The sequence below is a fragment of the Ictidomys tridecemlineatus genome, chromosome 9 (assembly GCF_052094955.1).
Source record: "Ictidomys tridecemlineatus isolate mIctTri1 chromosome 9, mIctTri1.hap1, whole genome shotgun sequence".
Classification (NCBI taxonomy): domain Eukaryota; kingdom Metazoa; phylum Chordata; class Mammalia; order Rodentia; family Sciuridae; genus Ictidomys; species Ictidomys tridecemlineatus.
The window spans coordinates 65855281-65871328 of NC_135485.1; positions in this window are offsets into that span (position 1 = coordinate 65855281).

Genomic DNA, 16048 nt, shown 5'->3' on the forward strand with positions numbered 1-16048 from the left:
CTCTGTTTTTGAGTACTTGTGCAATTTCAGTCACCCGGTACTAGAAATAATCAGTTTCCTCAAGTGTGGGATCTGGGCTGCTAAGCTAAAATGCCACCTCAAGGCAGAGAAATGGGGTAAGAGATGCTTTGAGCTGAATTAAAACACTGTTCGAAATGGGCATCTTGGTCCACCTTCATGTTTGTTTACTTAAGTATAATGACTTTAGAAAGAGTTGTCTCATTTTGACCACGTGTGCTAGTCAGCTTTTTATTACTGTAATTAAATATCTGATATGATCAACTTTTATAGGGGAAAGATGATCCAGCAGATACATTGCTTTAGATCTCTGGTGAGGGACAGCACATGCACTCCATGGCTGGGTGTGAAAAAGAGGAAGAGGAAGGGGTTAGGGTTCCACTACCCTTTCAAAGGCATAGCATCAGTGACCCAAGATCTGCCACTGGAGCACACCTCTTAAAGTTTACACCACCTTCCAATCATGCCAGACTGAGAATAAGCCCTTAACATATGGGCCTCTGGGGTACATTTAACAATTGAAGTATAGGAATATATGTTGCCTTAGAATTTTAAATTTTATTTATCGAACAAGATAGCAAAATATCCAGTAAAATATTTAATTTGCCAAACTTTTCAAAATTTTGGTCTTGGAAATTTATATTTGCATGTTTAACCATTAGTTTCCTTTGTATCCTACACTAGAGGAATGACTTATACATTAGTAGTTTTGACATATCCATAAAAAGTAGAATACTACTCCTTAGTTTAATTTATGTTGACTTCCCAGAAGCAAAATTGCAATTGCAAAAAATATTGAATAGAATTGCAAATTTAGTGAATTCCTATAGTACAGATGTTCCAGAGTGTCACAAAAATCTATTTCACTGATTATTTTCAGATAATTTACCACTTAAATATACAAAACATAATTGTGTTTCTGAATTGTATTCATTTTTAAAATTTTTATGTCTTTGTTCTAAGATAAGAGTTAATGGAACAATTACTTTTTTTTTTGGCTGGGGGGGGGTTGTAGTACTGGACGTTGCACCCAGGAGTGTTTTTTTAATCCCTGAGCTGCATCATTTTCCCTTTTTATTTTATATTTTGAGACAGGGTCTTGCTAATTTGTCCAGGTTGGCCTTGAACTTGCAATCCTCCTGTCCTCCTGTCTCAGCTGGGATTACAGTTGTGTACCACTATGCCCAGCTGAACACTCTTTTAACTGTTAGCTTGAATCCAGAGGCACTTTACCACTGAGTTCCTTTTTATTATTTAAAGACAGGATCTCACTAAGTTGCTTAAGGCCTTGAACTTTCTATCCTCTTTCCTTAGTCTCCTGAGCTGCTGAGCCACAGTCATGTGTCACCATACCCAGCTTCTATCCAGCTTCTTATCAATAACAAAACATGTTTTCATCTGCCTACATTCTGACCTTGATAGCTTCTTTGAAGAAGAAAATCAAGTGCATTGAAATAATTATAAGCATAGAGAATTCAGGCATTAAAATAGATAATTGTTATATCAAAACAAATATCCCCTAAGTATTTAAATTAGATACTTGAAGGATAGAGTGTTCATTGGTAAAGGAGTTTAGTGTACGAGAAACATGTATTTCTGTGTATTCCACAGTCTGTAGGAATCTAGAGCAACAGTTCTTAGCCCCAAGTCTGTAATTAGTCTTACTGGGGAGTTTTTAAAAGACCCATTTCACATCACTAAGTGAGAATATCTGGAGATAAGATGCCATTAAAGATATTTTTTTAATAGTTCTCCAATTAGAACTCAAAGTAGAGAACAACTGGAAAGGAGAATAGAAACTATATTTGTACATTTTGCACAAGGCAACTATACTTTGAGTGCTTATTAAACATTAAGGATGATCTTACTGGCTCAAGTCTTAGTAACAGATGAAGCCTCAATTAGGTAGCTGGCCACTCTATTCTAGAGTGCTTTCTGTTTTCGAAGATAAGATGAACAGTATCCATGACAACAGCAGATGTGATTCATCTGTTGCTTAGCTTTCAGTCCTTTGGGACATTCTGTTCCCTGGGATGACATTTGGGGAAGCTCATATGCTCTCTCAGCCATATGGCATGGCTGGTAATTTGAACATGTCCTCATACAACACCTTGCAAACACGACAGTCCTAAGGTGATGCCTTAAGTATATCAGTTCACATATAAATTTTTAGAAATGCCATAATATTTGCATGGTTATGATAAAATATATTGATTGACTTTTAAAAGCATTTACTGGTTATTGCATGACTAATATATAAAGATTGATCCTTACCTTCAAGGATTTATATTCTAAGTACCCTAAGTACTTATATTATATTCTTATATTATGTTATATTCTTATATTATAGATCTTATATTCTAAGTACCCTAGTTTATATTTTTTAATCTATTGTATGATTTAGGTTCTTGTGTTCATACATAGTACCTTATTAGAGTTCTTCAGAGAGGCAGAACAAATAGGGTATCTATCTATCTATCTATCTATCTATCTATCTATCTATCTATCTATGTATCTATCTACTATAAGAAATTGGCTCATGTAATTATGGAGGTTGAGAAGTCCATATGTGCATTGTAGACTAGCAGGCTTGAATTTCAGGACAGCCAATGTTTCAAAGGAGGCTGGAGGCTGACAAGCTAGAGATCCAGGAGAACTGGTGGTAGTGTAAATAAAGTTCAAAAGCAGTCTTCTGGGGAATTTCCATTTGCTTGGGAAGACTAGTTCTTTGTCCTATTCAGGCCTTCAACTGATTGAATGAGACCCATTCACATTATGGCAGACGATCAGTTCACTCAAAGGTCACTGCTTTAAATGTTTATCTCAATCAAAAGTACCCTCCAATTGACATAAGATTAATCATCACAGACGTTACTCAGAATCAATGATAATGATAATGAGGAGAGGTGCACCATACAGAGTGCTTACTATGTGCCAGATACTCTGCCACTCACTTTCTAACCTCCAGTCCTTACTTTGACCTTATGTGGGAACTACTACTATTCCTTCACTATATAGATGAGAAAAATGAGACTAAGAAAAGTTCAGTATCTTGTCCAAGTTACATGGCTAATAAGGCTGACCCTGCAATATGCACCTAGATCTATTTGTCTCATAGACTCCATTCTTAATTACCTCAAAGCTTTACAAAGATTTTTTTGCAAGTTTTCTTCTTTTGTTCTCTGAGGTATATTGTCTTGATGGGGGGGGGTTGTGGAATGACACCCTGTCATGCTAAGAAAGAATATTTCATTATTTGATATGTTTCATTAATATTGACTTGAAATGCTGTGGGAATTGCATTCTAATGGGTTAAATTCAGAGCAAAGACAATCTTTTCTCATTGGAAAAATTTTATTAATATTAAATGTACCTTTTGCTTTTTACTATTTAACATGGAAAGGGAGATTTATAAGTAGGAGATTTATAAACTACCTTAAGGTCCTCAAGTGAAAAAAAAAAAAAACTCCAAGTAAAAGTATTGTTACCCTGACTTAAATAATTGAGTCAATTAACTTTAATCCCTTGAACAATGTAAAATGCTAATTTAACTTCTTGGCTCTTTTTACTTAATTTTGTAGGTCTTATTATGAGCATAAAAGTAATGTTATCAGGAGAGCTGTGCTTAAAACCAGTTAGAATGGAGTCATGATCTTCCCTAAGAACTAGGGAAATTATTCTCTAATATAGTACCTTCTTATCTTTCTTGTCCCTGGTTCACTTAACTAATCATTTTTTTAGCTAGCATTTATTCATTTATTCAAAGATTTTATTGAGCATTTTCAACATGCCAAGTGGTTAGACACCATCTGTTTAAAACTTTATAAAGCAACTTCACACATCTCAGTTATCTTGGCCTATGATCCAAAATCAAGATTATTAATTTCTCTTGTCCACATACAATTATTGTTTATGTTTCTACTCCTTTTCAAATGTTACTTTTGCAGCTGGCATAGAGCAGTGTGGTGACACACACCTGTAATCCCAGTGGCTCAGGAGGCTGAGGCAGAAATATTGAAGTTCAAAGCCAGCCTCAGCAGTTTATTGAGGTGCTAAGCAACTCAGTGAGACCCTGTCTCTAAATCAAATACAAAAATAGGGATGGGGATGTGGCTCAGTGGTTGAGTGCTTCTGACTTTAATCTACAACACCTCCCCCTCAAAAAGTTACTTTTGCTTCAATATAATGGTACTGATGAAATTAAAGACTTGTGATCCCTTCAGAAATGACTTAATAACTACTGATTTCTAAAGTATATGGTATTCACTGGACTCTTCCTGCTTGGTCATCCTATTTTAGTCTGCAAGATTAATTTGTGCCATCTGTAATTCTTCAGTTGAATTAGTTAATGTTATATCAGTTCTTCTCATTTCCTTCAGAAGGTATCAATTATCAGAACAAAGGATCAGATTTTTGGGAGACCATTTGTGAGAAACTGTTACATAATGGGAAGGGAATCTTTACTAAGCTTTGTTTTGGTGTTTAAATAAGGTGTTAGACATGGTACCCTATTGCAGAAGAGAGGATCATACTATGAAGGCACATGAAAGAATATTTAGAAATGGAATTAAATCTGATCAGCTGTAAGTATGTTCTGGGTGCTGTGACATATATCATGCCTTAGTGATTTAAAAACAACAGAAATTTATTTCTCATAGTTCTGGAGGTTGGGAAGTCCAAAATGAAGGTGTTAGAAGAATCATTTTCTGGGGAAGGCCAACTTGCTGTTCACACATGGTGATGTTTAGCTGTGTTCTTATATGGTGGAAGGGACAAATGAACTCCCTTGAGCCTTTTATGCAAGGTCATTGTCTTGGTCTGCATGCTGTTACAGCACAACAGAACATACTGGAGGATTTATAAACAGCAGAATGTATTTTCTCACTTGAGGCTATAAAGTTTAAGATTAAGGCACTGGGGTCTGGTAAGGGTTATCTTGCTGGGTAACTACATGAAGGAAGGCAGAACGGCAAAAAAAAAAAAAAAATTCTATGGCAAGCCCTTTTGGAACTACATTAATCCATTCATGAGGGTGGAGTCCTCATGATCTAAATACCTCCTCACATCTCCTATCTCCCAGCACTGTTGCATGGGGGATTAACTTTCAACATGAGTTTTTCGAGAGGACAAACATTCAAATCAGAGTGGGCACTATTCCATTCATGACCTAATAACCTTGCCAAGGCCCCACCTCCTTATATCATCATCTCAGGGGTTAGAATTTCAACATATGAATTTGGGGGAGACACAAATATTCAGACTATAGCACCAGTCATTGTTTGTCTCATCTAAGCTGTATATATTACAAAAAATAGCAGTAGCTGAAATGCCCATGACAGGCATAATGGCCCTTTCTGAATGGACACTTTGTTTCCTTTATAAAGAGAAATTTTGTATTCAACTTTCCCCACTAACTATACTATGCCTTGCTTTGGGAAACATTACCATTAACTGCTGAAGATTGTTTCCAATGTGCTGAGCTATGAATTGTAGAGAAGTAGGTTATAAGATCCTCATTACTGTGCATACAGAAAGGCTTCAGTACTCTACATGTAGTCTGCACTATAGTATCCAGTGTATTCAATACAAGTAAACACTGAAAAGGAATTCAGCAGTTATTTGATTTCATCCCTTCATCAGGTGCAAACCTGATCATAAAATCAGTCACATTAAGAGATAAAATACTCAATTAGCATGCCAAAAATATCTAATGAAACATTTGGAATCCCAAGATCTGAGTTTTTAACTTGCTTATTATTTTAGAGAGAGAAGAACCATTTATTCTCAACTGCCCACTATGGCTTTGTTCCCTCCTTCTATCCCCAAAGCAGTATGCTTGACATTTCTCATTGGTAAGGAACAAGCTCTCTGATAGCAAGATACCAGACTAATTTTATTAAACTTAAATTCTCTTATGAAAGATATAGAAATAAGAACATTTGTGAACATTTATTGAGTAGTGTCTATGTGCTATTTATGGCTAAACTCTTGTTTAACTTTCAAAACAGTGTGGTTAGCTACATTTTTGACATTAGAGAACTGGGTCTTTTTGATGTTAGTAAAAAGAGGTCATACAATTAGTGTGTGACATCCCCAATTCTTTCTGAAAACTGTAATGTTCCAGGTATAGTTGTCAAATCCTCTGTGCTCTTCTGCTTCTATAATATGCATATATTATTAGCATGATATAATTTTTCTAGGTTACATAAGTTTGGTTCTGTTTTGAAAATATTGTTATGCTTGACATGTATCCTCCTACCAAATATTTGCATTCTAATTACATGCTATTCATTAGAACTTGTAAGTATGGTACTGCATAGGTGTAAACATTTTTTTAAACATCTTTAAAAGTCTTATTTTTTCCTAACTGAGAAAAAATCCCTATGGTTTCCTTGCTTAAATGTCTATCTACCAAAAATCACTAATCTGTGATTGCTCTATGCTTTTTCTGGGTTACACCATAGTTCTTAGGTATTATTTTATTAAATTTGAATTATAAATAGAGACAGTTGAATATAAGATCTAAAGCTTAAATTTTTCATTTGGGAAGTAGTTCCATATGGCTGGAAAAAGATAGCCCATATAGAGAAACACAGATGTTGTTGAAAAGGTAGATTAGGGTCAGTCTGTAAGATGTCCCACATATCAGCCTTGTTAGGCAAGTAGGGCTTTCAGCTATAGAATGCCCTGCTCTTTAAAATTAACCTACACTAGGCATAGTAACTGGTATATAGTAGGTGCTTATTAAACTTGGAAGGGTTATGAACTCTGGCAAGACAATGAAGTTTTAATAGCTCAGCAGTGAGAATCACACTTAGATTACTGTCTTAAGACTTTTATTTAGTAGCAAAACTAATTTTGGGAAGAAAATATAAAAGAATATTAGAAAATAAGATTAACTTTATATTAGCTATTCATAAAAGGAAAATGTAAATGTAAATGTAAAATTTCTGGAAAAATGATGCAGGGCCTAGGCACAGAGAATAGTTTAGGAAGTGTTGAATGAATAAATAGAAGAATGAATAAAAAGCATATGTATATGGAGAGAGAGAGTGAACGAGTGAACGCACATGTGCATGCATGTGTATTCACATTTATCATACTGGTAAATGATAAATAGGTGAAATATGAAAATTTAATATATTCAAATATATTCACATTAAACTCAAAGTTCAACTTTAGAAAGACCTAATGGGAAGCCAAATTCAACATAACTCATTTTTTGTCTTTATCCATTGCTATTAAGCTTTTTACTGCTTCCTTGAAATCTCATGTTCCCTTGTGAAATAGTGTAATAATTTAGGAAAGAAAATCTGAAAGATGTTATTGAGGAATAATTAGCATTTAACTGAATGTGAATGCAAGCATGAAACAAGGTCCCAGGGGTAGAAGATAAGGAAAAGGCTTAATGAAAAAAAAAAAAAGAAAAGTAATAAAATCAAAACAATAGAAAAATAACACTTTTAGACTTGGGTTTCTAAAGTCTGTGAAACACAGTGGAAGGTTTGGGTAGCAGTGGCTTGTTTAGGGACACCTGAACACTTCAGCTTTTTTGGTTTTAGGAAGTATAAAAGAGTCTTGTGCCTAAAGCATCACCTTGGCTTTGTATAATAATTATTTTAAAATCATTTGTGCTTCTTTTTGCCCATGTGTATTTGTATGGTCTACTACATGTGAGCTCCTTCCTCTCTGGGTACCTCAATTCAACTGGCTTTACAGTCTGAGCTTAAAGCACCCTATGTGGGTGGAATGTTTTTGTAGATTCATTATGGGTATGGTTAAAAAATATCAAACCAAAAGAAGGTGACATATTAATTTTTCTGAGTCACAATTTAATTTAGCTATAAGACCACGTAATACTGTTTGTGTGTGGGGAAATCAACAACTCAGATTCTCCACTGTCACCTTCATCTTTTGTGATCAAAAGAGTGTCCCAGTGACATAGTTTCAAATACTGACAGGACTTTTTTAAATTTTTCAAATATTTAAAAACTAATTATTTAACTCTTCTTATGTTTTTTTAGTGTATTATATATGTCATAGTAAGGATTCATTTGGATGTATTCATACATGCATATGATAACATTTTCTCCTTTTTAGTCCCCAATATTTCTCCTTTCCCTCCTTTCTTCCTTCCTGGATCCCTTTCTTTTTCTCTACTGGTCTTCTTTTTATTAATTTATTGTTTCTTTTTGATAGCTCAATTATAGATATATGTAAAAGTAGACTTCATTATGATAAGTTCATATATGCACAGAGCATCATTTGGTCAATTTCACTTTGCAGTTCCTCCCTTTTTCCATTCCTACTCCCTGTCATTCCTCTAAAAGAGTCTTGCTAAGAATGTCTGTGCCTGAACTTATATTTTGGAGCGTTGACCTGTGTTTTCTTCTAGCAATTATTTCTGGTCTAATTCCCAGGTCTTTGATTTACCATAAGTTGATTTTTGTGCAGGGTGAAAGATAAGGATATAGTTTTATTCTTCTACATATAGATAATCAGTTTTCCCTTCTATATTCAAGGGGTTCCCCCCTCCTTTAAAGTTCCTTATTTCTCCCTAGATTCTACATATGAGATAAAACATTTGACCCTTGACTTGATGAATCTGACTTATTTCACTTAGTATGATGTTCTCCAGTTTAATCCGTTTAGTGGCAAATGACATAATTTCATTCTTTTTATGACTGAGTAAATATACCACATTTTTTAAAAATCCATTAATCTGTTGACAAGCACCTGGGCTGGTTAAATAAATTGGCTATTGTGACTTGTGCTGTTATTGGTATACATGTATCATTATAGTATGTGACCTTGAGTTTTTTTTTTTATATATAAGTACTATGGAGTGGTACAGCTGGGTTGTATACCTGGTCCATTCCTTGTCTTCTGAGGAATTTCTATACTGTTTTCCAAAATGGTTGTACTAATTTGCAATCCCACCAAAAATGTAACTTTACCTCCATGAATTGCCAGCATTTATCTATTTTCATCCTTATAAATATATGGATAACCACTTTTCCTAGCACCATTTATTAAAAATGACTGTTTTTTCTTCCATATACATTTTTGGTAACTTTGTCAAGGATTAGATGACTGTATCTATGTGTCTTTGCCACTGTGTCTTCTGTATTCCATTGGTCTTCATGTCTGTTTTGATGCCAAAACCATGCTGTTTTTGTTACTGTATCTCTGTAGTGTAGCTTGAGATCAGATGTGGTGATACCTCCAGCATCTCTCAGTATTGCTTTGGCTGTTCTGGATCTTCTATTTTTTTCCATATAAATTTTAGGACGATTTTTTTTCCTGGCTTCGTGGAGAATGTCATTGGTATTTTGATGGAGATCACACTGAATCTGTAGATTGCTTTTGGTATATGGTCATTTTGATTATATTAATTCTGCCTGTTGAAGAACATGGAAGGTCTTTTCATCATCTGAAGAGGACTCTCCCATTTAATGTGGTCTGCCAAAACTTGTTCAACTTTCATTACCAAATTTGTACAACAGCACATTATTTTCTTTTGAAAAATTAAAAATTAAATAGTTAAAATTATATACTTCTACTTTTTTTGCACTTGTCTGAATTGTACCCAATTAATTAATTGCTTATTTATTAAGGCTATCCACAGTGCTGTTGTACATTTTCAATGAAATAATGTGCACAAGAGCATGTAGTGTATATTAGTTGATCCTTAGTACAACATATTTACTAGCACAGTTTTCTATTCAAAATTTTTAATTGTTTTATTACCTTTAGGATAAAAATCTAGAAACTTAAGATTGTATATTCAAGATCATGAGAGTTTGACCTTATCTACATTTACTAAATTATTTTACACCAATCTCTATTATTTAATCCCACAAATGTCTTTATGCCACAAACAGGCATATTCATTTCAACATCTCCACCAGTCTTCCTGTTGCTTGCTTTTTGGGGAACAGTACCTTTCTATGATCAATCATATCCTCCCAGTTTCCACTCCAGTCGTGCCACTTCTATGGAATGGATATAGTGATGAACAAGTTAGACAATGTCTCCGCAATTACAAAGCATATACTCCTGCAGGGGAACAGATAATAGATAAATAAACAAAGAAATGAGAGGCCAGGTCCAGAGATAAGCACACACTGGCCTGATGAGCAAACCATCAGCACTCCTTCTGAGCTGGGAAGCATGCTGCAGAACTCTCTTGTTATGGTAACTGCCACAGCAACTGTTGGCAGATTTTAGATACCAGGAACTCAACGTCACTCAAATTGCAGTGGATGCTAACTACTCAATTTCATTGTAACTTCCTCTGCTACTTTGAAAGAGAAACATTCTTCTGTCACCTGTGTACACATATAGTTTATGCATTGAGGACTTGGTCTCCAGTGCAGCAGTGTTCAGAGGTTGGGCCTTTGGGATGTGATTGGACAATGAGGGCTCTGACCTCATCAATGGATTAATGTTGGGTTCACAGCTGATTGTTATTGAGAAGTAGTAGAAACTTCAGGAAGGAGAGCCTAATTGGAGGAAGTAGGTGGTTGAGGGTGTGTCCTTGAAGGCATATTTTTCCCCCAGTTCCTTCATCTCTCCTTTCTCTCTGCTTCCTGGCTATCATGAAGTGAGCAGATGTGCTGTGCCATATGCTCCCCTGCCATGGTGTTCTGCCTCACCACAGGCCCGGAAACAAGGGTCCATAGACTAAGACCACTGAAACTCTGAGCCCAAATAAATCTTCCCTCTTTTAAACTTGATTTTCTCAGGCATTTCATCACTGTGATAGAAAACCAACTAACACAGAAGGCAAAACTCAAGATGAAAATGTAGAGGATAGGCAAAAGGTAATGAAGGTCATGCATGAGAGGCCTCTATGATAATGTACCATGGACATTCACCAACTATAGCATTGCACTGTTACTTGGGGGAATTTTCTCTTCAGTTACCACCTAGTTGATAAGTGTTACTATCAAAGTTCATCCATTTTATTGTGATGATTTCTCCATTTAACTGTGACATAAGGCTAACTACATTTGTGAATTCACAAGTTTACCAGCTACCAGCATTTTTTAAAGAACAGACCTTGGATTGTATGTCATTACAGCTATGGAATATGATACATATTAATATACTGAGCAACCCAGTCATCTTATACTGTCCTCATCGAGAAAGAAATTTCATGATGTTATTGACTTGGTGAGATCTACATGCATTATTCATGCATTATTTTCAATCTGTGAGATATCACCATTTGTTAATACAAATCTTTAAAATAGCAGCTTAATGAGACTTGAATAAAAGAAAATAAGAATTTTTCTTTGCTTAGCTATTGATTTTTAAATTCAACTTTACTGTTATTATTTATGTAAATAAAATAAATCATTTTTCATGTTTGATTAGTTTTGGCAAATATATCTGCTCAAATAATCACCAACCATAATCAAAATATAGACCATTTCCATAATCCACTAAGTTCCTTCATGCCCCTTTCTATCATCCCTACTTCTGCAGCCCTACAAAGTCATTAATATACTTTCTGGCACTATAGATGTCGATTTTTTCAAATTACTGAGGCATAATTTACATAAAAGTTAATGTAGCCATTTTAAATTTGCAGTTTGCTACAGCCATTGACTTTCCAGAAGCATAATTACCCTCCCTACAGTGTTTTGCTCTTGAATTCTCAGCTGCAATTATCGAACTCAAGGAATCTTGCCAATCATTTGATTACAGAAGAAAACATTAAATAAATTCTCTTTGTTTTCTATACATAGAGACTCACATATAGAATGCCCCCAAAATTTCTGCCCACAAACTATATGATGTTAGAGTATTATGGATTCATAAACTCTTCCTGAAAATTGCTGAGAAAGGCCAAAGAAAGCAAATGTAAAGTTATACTACTGAGTTAGAACCAAATTAGTATCAGCCATTTCCATATACCCATGAATTATAAGGTTCCTGCAACATGGATGTTGATATTGCAAGATAATTATACTCATAAAATTATTTTAAAAGAAGGTAGAATACAACCCTTAAGTAAATAAATGGGAAAACAATGCATAGTTGGCAACTTAACATTAGATATGTGGGAGAGGGTAGATACTCAAAGTTATCTAGGGACCTCTACTAATGGCACAATTCTGAAAAAGCATATTTGAAGCTATTAGCATGTTTTATGTGTTATTGATTTCTAAATGTCTCTCCAGTTTGGCAAGAGAATCAGATTTTAGAAGACAATGCCAATAATCCTTTTTTTCAGATAGGATGGATAATAGTAGGATGGCAGCTTCCTCAATGTGAAGTTAATATAATAATTTTCAAAATTGTGTTGCCCCAATTTATATGTAGATTACAATAATATTTGGAAGCAAATTATTATACCTTAGAAATTTAGAGCCTGTGAATTTTTTTTTCACAAAGTTGCTTCTGCACCATTTAAAATTTGCAGAATAAACAAAAATAGCAACCATACAGTCAACAGTCATCATACAATAACCTATCAGTTCTGTTTAACAAACATTGTGAGTGGATTATGTATGAAGCATCATTTGAGTATGTGGTGGTACACAGATGATGAAGGGCTTCTACGTACAATTTCCTTCTCTGAGCAGGCAGGAGAGAGAGCGAGCACATCGAATTAACAATACATAGAGTGCTAAGTTTCAGAAGTGAAATAGGTGCTGAGTGCTATGGTAGCAGGGCGTTACAGTTTAGATCTGAAATGTTTCCTAAGGTTTATGTGTAAAAAGCATTGTCCCTAATGTGGCAAGGTTTAGAGAGGAGGCTTTTAGGCAATGACTAGATCATGAGCCTCTGGCCTCATCAGTGGATTAATTCATTGATAGCTGAATGGACTGCTGGGAGGTGAGACCAAGATGGAAGAAGTAGGGGGTGTTTTTCAAAGGGTTTCAGTTGTCCCTGGCCCCTTCCTCCCTCTGCCTTTGAGCTGCTGTGGGCTGCCAGCTTTTCTCTATGGCATCCTTCCACCATGGTGTTTCTGCCTTAAAGCCAACCCATCATGAACTGAGCCTCCGAAACCATGAGCCAAAATAAATCTTTCCTCCTCTAAGTTGTTCTGGTCTGGTATTTTGGTCACAGCCACAAAAAGCTGAGTAACACATAGGAATAAAGAACACTGGGTTTTTGCTGACAGGATTAGGAAACTTTTCTAAAAGTCATGATATTTTTACTAAGTCAAGGAGGACCAGATGGAGGAAGAGAATGTGCTTGGCTGCATTCGTAAGAAGCCTCACATCACTAAAACTCACATTAGCCAGGTTACGTGGTACACAACTATAATCCAAGCAACTCAGGAGGCTGGGGCAGGAGGATCACAAGTTCAAAGCCAGCCTCTGCAACTTAGCAAGGCCCTAAGCAATTTAACAAAACCCTGTCTCAAAATAAAAAGTAATTAAAAAATAAATAAAAGGACAGGAGATGTTGCTTAGTGGTTAAGCACCTCTGGGTTCAATACCCAGTACCAAAAAAGAAAAAAAAATCATGTTACAGATTCTTCAAGGTAAACATAGGAAACATGCTTGAGAGCATCAAGATTTTAATGTAAGAGTCTCTTCCTCCTGTAAAGATTTCAATAATATATTCCCTATTGTTCTAATGATATTTTTAATATTAGAAGCAAAATAATAAAATCAAAACTAAATACTTTATAATTTTCTCTTTGGTCCATATAGTTTTAATTCCTTCTGTCACTGGATGCTAACCTCATAATTGTGCTTGTTGCATTTAACACACTTGCCCAAGAGCCCACGGAAGAAAATCCAAAGAAAGATGTCAGCAGAACACCCAGTCATACACTATCACAGTCATGCATCACCATGTCTGTCTGCATGATTGCTTTTTCAGTTCTGTTGGTGAGCTATTAATTCCCAATAAAACTGACTTATAATCAATAGTAGTTTACACAATGTAAAATGGGTTTCATAATTAATCAATTTCTTTATATCTGATTCCCAATATAAAATCTTGTTTTATTGGAGAAATGTTTAAAATTTGGTATGATTGGAGCATAAAATATACCTGGGAATGTGTTCAGGTCTTTGTGTGCCATGCTAAGCCATTTGGGTTTTATTCAAAAGCAATTAATAAATTTCAGGGAGGATTGAAGAGCATAAAGTTTGAATTTTAAAAAGTCTCTGGGTAGCAGTGTGAATAGAAATTAGAGTGTTGGGAAATGGTGACACAAGATCATTTAAGAGGCCACTAGGACAATAAAGATCTAAAGTAAGAAGTAAGAAAGCAAAGGAGGGAAAGATTTAGAGAAATAAGAACATAGAATGAGTTTAGTAACAAACTGGATGTAGGTGTGTGTGTGTATGTGTGTGTGGGTGTGTGTGGGGGACTGTGTATGGTATGTCTAAATTAGTATCCATTTTCTGTCTTAGAAACACCAGGTGAGATAAGAAAAACAGAGGAGAAGCAGGATAGGTATTTCTGAAGGGAAGTGATGGACAAGGATGGCTTATTAATGAATTTAAGGTATATAATAGAATATCTATAAGAAAATACTTAATAGGTGGGCCTGAAAATGTAGGAAATACTTTCTAGATAGAGAACTTCAAAAATAAAATCTTTTTAAATTAATTTTTATTTATATATGACAGTGGAATGCATTACAATTCTCATCACACATATAGAGCACGATTTTTCATATCTTTGGTTCTATACAAAGTATATTCATACTAGTTCATGTCTTCATACATGTACTTTGGATAATAATGTCCATCACATTCCACCATCATTTCTAACTCCCTGCCCTCTCCTTTTCCCTCCCACCCCTGTCCCCTATCTAGAGTTCCTCTATTCCTCCCATGCTCCCTCTCCCTACCTCACTATGAATCATCCTCCTTATATCAGAGAAATCATTTGGCATTTGGTTTTGTGGGATTGGCTAACTTCACTTAGCATTATCTTCTCTAACTCATTCATTTACCTGCAAACTCCAGGATTTTATTCTCTTTTATTGCTGAGTAATATTTCATTGTGTATATATATATGCCACATTTTTTTAATCCATTCATTTAGGTTGGTTCTACAGTTTAGGTATTGTGAATTGTGCTGCTCTAAACATTGATGTGGCTGTGTCCCTGTAGAATGCTGTTTTTAAGTCCTTTGGGTATAGATGGAGGAGAGGAATAGCAGGGTCAAATTATGGTTCCATTCCCAGATTTCCACGGAATCTCCATACTGCTTTCCATATTGGCTGCATCAATTTGCAGTCCCACTAGCAATGTATGAGTGTATCTTTTCCCCTGCATTCTTGCCAACACTTATTGTTGTTTGTCTTCATAAGAGCTGCCATTCTGACTGGAATGAGATGAAATCTTAGAGTGGTTTTGATTTGCATTTCTTTAATTGCTAGCGATGATGAACATTTTTCTCATATATTTGTTGATTGATTGTATATTCTCAGAAGAACAGACACTTCTCAGAAAATAAAATCTTAAACTGTTTATCAAAGTGAAGCATACACATGTCTAAAAGCATCCAATTGCCCATATGGCTTATAAAAAAAATCATGACTATGTGGAATAGTTATCAATTTGTTGCCTCTCATCTCCAAATTCACCCTTTATTGTCTACTATGCAATAATGGGTCTGGATTCTTGTTGTTCCTTTTGAAATAAGTACGACATTAAGCTTTCACAGTGGAAGGCACTAGAAGGAGACTGGACCAAAAAAACAAAACAAAACAACCAAAAAAAGGATTTCTCCTCTTGGTTCCTGTGTGCTCCCCTTCCAGCCCTGGCAGAATGGATAGCTTTGCAGGGCTTAGTGCTAAAAGCATGGATGGCCTCACCCAGCTCCATGCTTTTGCAGTGTCCATGACTTGGCCATGATTGATGGCCAACAACCACCTCAGATACTTCCTTAAACAATTTGCAGCAAGTTCCCAGGTGTGGCACCTCTTCATATGGTTTTGCTATGAGTGGTTTTTCTGAGGGTGGTTTCCTGCCCAGCTCCAAATGTCATCTTTTTACCTTCATAAACCAGAAAATCACTTTGTACTACGTTTCTTTTCTTTCTT